We start from the raw sequence: 8,414 nt of genomic DNA on the forward strand, positions 1-8,414 counted from the left end.
AAATACAGGAATGGGAAAACGGGAGTGTACAAACTAAAAAAGAAAGAAAAGAAAGAGAGAGAGAGAGACAGGGAGAGAGAGAGACAGAAAGATGGAGTAATGTGTTTCAGGCAGAGATCAGTAGGCAGAAAGGTCTGGGGGTGACCCTAGAATTATCTAATTCAGGTCATTTGAATAGTAAAGAAACTGTAAGTAAGTGACTTGCTGAAAGTCACATCATGAGCAGTGTCACAATCAAGTTTAGACTGAGTCTTCCGATTCCCTCTCTAATCTACTTTGATTGATTAGTGCAACAGTGAATGAACTTTTCTAAGGGGAAAAAAAGAATGGGCTTCAACTGTGATGGTAGTGGAAAAGGAATTAAAGGAGCCAATGAGAAAGACACGTTGTGGAAAGAGTCTGCAGTACTCAGCTAATGATTGGACAGAGATGAACTCTGAGGATGGTCAGCTTACAAGGGACAAAAAATGAGAAGCAAAAGCGAACCATCTGCCGAACCTTGAGAGAGTTTCCTCTGTTAACTACATACCCATTCATTAATGCTGCTACTGTTAATAAGAAAAAGAACCCTGCAGGAAGGGAACAGCCCTGGAGGGCAATGTTGCCAAATGGCTGAGGAACAGCCTCTGAGGCCTAATAACATTGTAGGCAGTATTTACACAAGACACATTTACTGAGGGCTGACAGCATAATGCCACTATGGGGAAACCAAAGAAAATGGAAGAAATGATTCCCCTTAACTAGTAACTTGCACTCAATTTGAGAGCTTTTTACAAAGCTTTGCAGAAATGGCCTATTAAAAACATCCCAGGGCAGCAATAGCACAATGGGGATTCATCATGGCGCATGTGCACTGGTCTGAATCTAAAAAAGCCCGTGTTCTCACCCCAGCTCTGCAGATCAGGGCTGTTGCAGACTCCATGCTGGTCGTGGTGTGCTGTGCACTGTTGTCATACATTTCTGTAGTTGTGGTGAAAATTTCTGGCTAGGGGAAGTAAAGTATCTTGAATAAGATAGGTCTTATCTTATCTTAAAATTCTCACAAAATATTTTGGCCAGTGGGAGGGCTGCCATCACTTGACTTCTCTGTGTTTCATTTTCATTGCATCTAAAATTGAGTGAGTTGGTCTTTCAAGGACCCCTGTCAGTCCTCTTCTTACTCACTATGTTAGTGTAGTACATGCTTTACTTGGCTGTTGAGAGAAGGTCAAATGGAAAGCAGAAGAGCATGCTTTTTGTAGCCCCTTCATCAGGCCATATGCTGGTCTTTGAAGCCACACCCTCAGTCAGATGAGGCCACTCATCATCCACACTGAGCTCTCCTAGCCAGCCTCTGCCTTGAGCCCTGGTAACTGGTTAAACAAAGCACTTCAGAGGCTACTCCTCCCTGATCCATGACTTATAACTAGCATCTAAAATCCTAACTTGTGATTTGACTTTTACTTTGTATGTCCTTCCTCTGAAATTGCTAGCCTGCTCTCCTAAGGAAAATACACTACGAAGACACTAGCTTTCTTTGAAAACTTGATGTTGGAGAAGACTTAAAGGGACTGGAGTTGGGCCCAGAAGAAACTATTGGACTAAACTGGTTGAGAGAATATCTTGTTCACAGATGGCATAAGGGACTCTTCTTGGCTGAATGTAGGGAATTTTTAGAAAAAAATAATGTGGATATTAAGTATAGGACAAAGAATTAAAATTTACTTAATATACAGTTTTGACCCTCAGTAGATATTTTTAGTACAGTCAAACCTCAGAGAGATTGCATGTTTGGTTCCAGACCACCGCAGTAAGGCAAATAGAGCAAGAAAGTGAGTCACACACATTTTTGGGCTATAAGTGCATATAAAAGTTATGTTTACACTATACTGTAGTCTATTAAGTGTGCCATAGCATTATGTCTGAAAAAACAACGTACAGACCTTAATTTAAAAATACTTTATTATTAAACAATGCTAAGCATCATCTAAGCCTTCCGCAAGTCACAGTCTTTTGGCTGGTGGAGGGTGTTTCCTCAGTGTTGATGCTGCTGACTGATCATGGTGGTAGTTGCTGAAGGCTGGGGTGGCCTGTGGCGATTTCTTAAAATAAGACAATAATGACGTTTGCCTCACTGATTGGCTCTTCCTTTTAGGAATGATTTCTCTGTAGCATGCAATGTTGTTTGATAGCATTTTACCCAGAGTAGAACTTCTTTCAAAGTTGGGGTCAGTCCTCTCAAATGCAGCCTTTGCTTTACCAACTAAGTTTATGTCATATTCTAAATCCTTTGTTGTCATTTTGACAATCGATGAAGTTCGCCCTCTCACATGGGCGCGGTTCATGGAGCCCCAAAACAATTACAATAGTAACAGCAAAGATCAATGATCACAGATCACCATAACAAATATCATAATGATGAAAAAGTTTGAGTTATTGCTAAAATTACCAAAATGTGACACAGAGACACAAAGCGAGAAAATGCTGTTCAAAAAATGGTACCAATAGGCTTGCTCAACACAGGGTTGCCACAAACCTTCAATTTGTAAAAATGCAATTATTTGTGAAGTGCAATAAAGCAAAGTGCAGTAAAACAAGGTATGCCTGTAATGACTAAGGGATTTTGTGATGATCACAAAAAATGGTGTATGCAAGATGTGCTAAAATTTAAGAATGCTATACAACAGAACAACCAGTTGAAGGGTTTTTCCCTGAAGATGTTTTACAATATGAGAGTCAGTAACAACCGAAAATTAGGAGAGCTCTATACAATAAGCAGTAAGCCAGACTTGGTGAATTTACATAGACAAGAATTCAAAACAACCCCAAAACTGCAAATCTGGACACTTGTAAATGATGGTATGAATAACAGAAACAAAAGGGGATCTTTTAGAAATGATGATGATTATCTCAGTTTTAGACTTTAGAAAGTTTCAGGTGAGAGAAAGGCAATATCCTCTCCTGGAATCTGAGCTCAGAAAGGCTTTAGGTGTCAAATATAGCAAGAGGTAAAAGATTCAAGACAAATACATATATATATATATATATCTTTGTGTATAACTTTGGAGAGAAGTCCATTGTTGGTGACCATGCATAGTAAGTCTTCTACATAGTGGAGCATTCCAGAGACTAACTCAAGACTAAATATTATAAGAAAGTCCACATGGTGGGATTTGAAAGGTAAAACAGGGATTAGTTTGGAGGTGTCAATGAAAAAAATGTTGTCTGCCATATCAGTAAACAAAGGATGTTGCAGCCATCAAGCCATCACATTATAGCCACCCTGAACGTGAGCCCTGAAGAAACTCAGGATGGAAACAGGATGCCTACCATCAAGCCAGCAGCCTCTGCAGTCACCCCCAATGATGCACCCTGAGAAGACTCGGGATGAGAAAGCATAGGTTACTGGCCCCAGAGAGCTGAGGTTCATATCAAAGGAATGATTTTAGTGACCCCAGACTCTTACATCTTCCCATACATAGAAAAGCACTAAATTCCTTAACTTGAGATGTCTGGTTTTCTTAAACAGTAATCTTTTGATGTTCTGACTACCTGGTCTTTGTTGCAAAAACTCCTATATATCCTGGCTCCACTCCCTTGTCTCTTCAGAGTAGTCTCTCAGAGCTATCTGAGATGCTGTGTCCCAAGCTTAAGTCCTCAGTTTTGTCTGCTGAATAAAACATAACTATCAACTCTTAGGTTGTGCATTTCTTTCAGATGACAGAGGGTAGAAATCACTACCATCCTCATCAAATACTTAAAGAGCACCTTCTGTGTGCTGGACACTGTAGTGAACACCGGGAAGAGAAAAAGATTAACTATGATCCACTCTCAACAGCTAACATCTGGTTCTGGTGGCTGGGTGTCTTCTTCAACACAAATTATATCAACTTTAGCTAACATTTATTAAGGGATCATTCTGAGTCAGTCAGAGTTCTACATGTTTTACATAGATTATCTCATTTAATCTTTATAACAACCATATAAAATAGGTCCTTATTACCATTTTACAGACAAAGGAAACAGAAAGGAGGTGTAGGAAATAGTTGACATAACAGGCCTGACTGTTACCCTTTGAATTGGGCACTTACACAGTCGGCCCTTAGCTGGCATCTGAAACTTGAATTTTGGAAGTGTTCCCACCATTCCCCAAACTGATAAGAGTGGCCCATTATGCCTAACTGCTTATACAAACAATGGTTTATTATGAGCATCTGATCTCTTTCTGGGAGTCTGGAATTTTAGTAGATGCTAGACAGAGGGTGCCTACATGATCAGCCCCCAATAAAAACCCTGAGCAATGGGTCTCTAATGAGCTTCCCTGGTTGACAACACTTCACTTGTATTGTTGCAACTAGTTGCTGCCAGAATTAAGTGCATCCTGTGTGGCTCCCCTGGGAGAGGACTTCGGAAGTTTGTACCTGATTTCCTCCATACTTTGCTCCAGATGCCTTTTCTCTTTGCTGATTGTGCTTTGCATCCTTTCACTGCAATAAATCATAACTGTGAGTACAATTATATGCTGAATCCTGTAAGCCCTTCGGGAGAAATGACATCACAGTAGTTCATCATCCTTCAAGTCTGGGCTGCTAAGAATGACTTGTTTGGTTGGAAGAGAGAAAGAGCAAGTGGTAAGGGATTAGTTAGGGATATAACCTAACTCCTCACTAAAACAGAACTCTTCTTCCCTCACACATGCAGTTTTGCTCTCAGTATTGCCTTTTGAGCGGGGAATGAGGAACTGGTTTCTCTAGGGCATTGGTCTTACAAAGGAAAAGTATCATCTAGTGCAGTGATTCTCAAACTTTAGCATGCATATAAATCACCTGAAGGGCTTAAGTCACTGCTGGGTCCCACCTCCTGGTTTCTGATTCAGTAGGTCTTAGGTGGGCCCACGAATTCACAGATCTAACAAGAATTTGCTGATAGTGATATTGGAAGAGCCACAGATCTACTAATTCACTAGCATCTCTAAGCACATATGGGCAAGGAGATAATACTCTGCTTTGGGAGAAGAAATGTTCAAATCACAGGATGCTTCTTGGAATACAAACACAGAACAATTGATTCTATAACAGTTACATAAGAAGTTGTTTATCTGTTTTATTTTTAAATCAGATTTCTAGCTCTTTTAACTCAAAAAACTTTTCCAGAATCATTTCCAGATTGCAACACTTGTATGTGGGGAGAACTTCTAAGGACAAGAATAGTTCAAGAAAATTCTGTGATTCTTTATTTGATGTGGATTACTATAAATTTTGTATATGAAAATTTGCATGTGTGGGCTATTTAATCATTTAAATTTCAAGCATCAATAGAACTGGTTCTCAAATCTGTAATATACATTATCATTTTCAGTATGAAATCTAATGATTTAGAATTTGAGAAAAGGCACTTTAAAGTGGAATGTTTAAAATTGGAATACTTTTCCCAGTTTTTAGTTCTAATGTCTTAAAATTTATAATTAAAAGTAAACTGTTTTGTGTCTATTTCCCTAATAGTAAATTCAGAGGCCATGAGAGCTGGCTTGACTACCTTAAAGAAGCTGCTTAGGCCCAATTTCCAGGGCCCATGAACCAATCTGGATTCTGTCTGATTGAATCTGGGGTGAGTGATATGTTAAGTCACACTTACAGAGACTAAAGTTGTTTCTTATTAAAAAAAAATTGTTTACTGAGAAAACTTTAATGTATTCTGTAAGTTGAACTGACCCCAATTCTTCTAACAGTAAGAATTACCCAAATGGATTCCTATCTCTGATTTGAGGTCTTAATATCAGACTCCTTAAACATTGAAGTGCTGTAGTTTATCACTTAATGCAGGCTGAGTAAATGACTTCAGACATAGCCTTTTTCTTCTTTTTGTTCCCTAGGTGCAGGAAGTTGCTTTGATTACATTGCTCAGTTCAGGACACAATTCATTTTTGCAAAACCCCTCTTGCTTTTTATTCTTTTTTCCTTCCCATCACTATTCTCATTTCCACCATGGAAATTAGTAAGTGCTACACCCAAACCTTTTTTTCCTATCTTTTTTCTCTTTTGGAGATCTGATTTGTAAACATTTATCAGCACATCACTGGTTCCAATTTTACGTGTGGTGACTTGTATCTTTAGAAGAACTCTATACTTCACCAGGTCTCAAATCTTCATTTAAAGAATGAGAAATGTGAGGAGTAATTTTGTGTGTCAACTTGATGGGCCACAGGGACCCCAATATTTTGTCAAACATTATTCTAGGTGTTTCGGTAGGGGTGTTTTAGATGAGGTTAACATTTAAATTGGCAGACTGAGTAAAGTAGCTTGCTCTTCATAAAGTAGGTGGGCCTCATACAGTCAATTGAAAGTCTGAACAAAACAAAATGCTGACCCTTCCCCCAGTAAGAGAGAATTCTCCTGCCTACAAGCCTTCAAATTGGCCCATCGACTCTTCCTGCCTGATGGTCTTTGAACTGGACATTACCTCTGAAGATTTTGGACTCATCAGCTTCCATAATCATGTGAGCCAATTCCATATAATACATTCATTTATATTGGTTTTGTTTTTCTGGAGAATGCTGACGAATACAAGGAATATGAACTTAGGTGGTCCAAATCTTTGAAGGATGTGGTTCTAAATAATTCTGACCAGAGAAGAATGTACTAATTTTCTTTCCAAGATCCCTTCCAGTCTTGAGATTCTAGTTTATATTGATATTCAAATTTGCAGTCTCAAAATGCAACATACATCTAAGAAAACTTTGGTTAATAGGAACACAGGATAGTTCTGGAAAGACATATCTGCAATTTAAAAAAAAAAAGATAAAACAGAAGCAATTATTTTAACAATTAAGAGGAAAAGGATAACCATCTTGGGAAAGTTACTATGTTTAACCTAGCTTCAACACTGATGGAAATATTTTAAAAATGGAAAAATTCAATAAAATGAATACTACAGAGCAGTTGAACCTGGTTCAACAAGTGTAAATTGATGTAGCTGTATTCAAAGTCAATCTCTGTCCCCATTTCCATAGAAGTGACTTTGGACCCCACATACAAGGACAAAGTAGAAGCTGCAATGAGACGGTAGGAGGGGTGCAACCATAATAAAATCAAATCCCATAACATCTGGGTGGATGATTCACAAACTAGAGAAGAATTATACCACAGAAGTCCACCCACTGGAATGAAGGCTCTGAGCCCCACATCAGGCTTCCCAACCTGGGGTCCAGCAATGGGAGGAGGAATTCCCAAAGAATCAGACTTTGAAGGCTAGCAGGATTTGACCGCAGGACTTTGACAGGACTGGGGGAAACAGAGACTCCACTCTTGGAGGGCACATACAAAGTGATGTGTGCATCAGGACCCAGAGGGAAGGAGCATTGACTCCATAGGAGACTGAACCAGACTTACCTGCTAGTGTTGGAAGGTCTCCTGCAGAGTCAGGGAATGGCTGTGGCTCACCATGAGGACAAGGACACTGGCAGCAGAAGTTCTGGGAAATAATCCTTGGCATGAACCCTCCTGGAGTCTAACATTAGCCCCACCAAAGAGCCTGCAGCCTCCAGTACTGGGTCTCTTCAGGCCAAACAAGGAACAGGGAGGGAACTCAGCCCCACCCATCAGGATACAAGCAGATTAAAATTTTACTGAGCTCTGCCCACCAGAACAACACCCAGCTTTACTCACCACCAGGTCCTCCCATCAGGAAGTTTTCACAAGCCTCTTAGATAACCTCATCCACCAGAGAAAAGACAGCAGAAGCAAGAAGATTTACAATCCTGCAGCCTGTGGAACGAAAACCACATTCACAGAAAGATAGACAAAATGAAAAGGCAGAAGACTATATACCAGATGAAGGAACAAGGTAAAACCCCAGAAAAACAAGTAAATAAAGTGGAGATAGGCAACCTTCCAGAAAAAGAATTGAGAATAATGATAGTGAAGATGATCCAGGACCTCAGAAGAAGAATGGAGGAAAAGATTGAGAAGATGTGAGAAATGTTTAACAAAGATTTAGAAGAATTAAAGAACAAACAGAGATGAATAATACAATAACGAAAATGAAAAATACACTAGAAGGAATCAATAACAGAATAACTAAGTTAGAAGAACAGATAGGTGACCTGGAAGACAGAATGGTAGAAATCACGGTTGAGGAACAGAATAAGGAAATAAAATGAAAAGAAATGAAGACAGCCTAAGAGACCTCTGGAACAAAATTAAATGCACCAAAATTTGCATTACAGGGGTCCCAAAAGGAGAAGAGAGAGAGAAAGGACCCAAGAAAATGTTTGAAGAAATTATAGTTGAAAAATTCCTTAACATGGGAAAGGAAATAGCTACCCAAGTCCAGGAAGCGCAGAGAGTCCCAGGCAGGATAAACTCAGGGAGAAACACGCCGAAACACATAGTAATCAAATTGACAAAAATTAAAGACAAAGAAAAATTATTAAAAGC

The 8,414-nt window shown here is 39.3% G+C and overlaps 1 long non-coding RNA gene across 1 annotated transcript; it reads right to left on the reverse strand.

The window, feature by feature from the left end:
* Positions 1-1,923: 1,923 nt before the first annotated feature.
* Positions 1,924-4,464, reverse strand: LOC307053296. The gene is made up of 2 exons (XR_013810903.1): positions 4,401-4,464; positions 1,924-2,081 (listed from the first exon to the last, which is right to left on the reverse strand). It is a non-coding gene; the product is annotated as an uncharacterized lncRNA (long non-coding RNA).
* Positions 4,465-8,414: the final 3,950 nt, after the last annotated feature.

The sequence above is a fragment of the Hyperoodon ampullatus genome (genome assembly GCF_949752795.1).
Source record: "Hyperoodon ampullatus genome assembly, chromosome: 5".
Classification (NCBI taxonomy): domain Eukaryota; kingdom Metazoa; phylum Chordata; class Mammalia; order Artiodactyla; family Ziphiidae; genus Hyperoodon; species Hyperoodon ampullatus.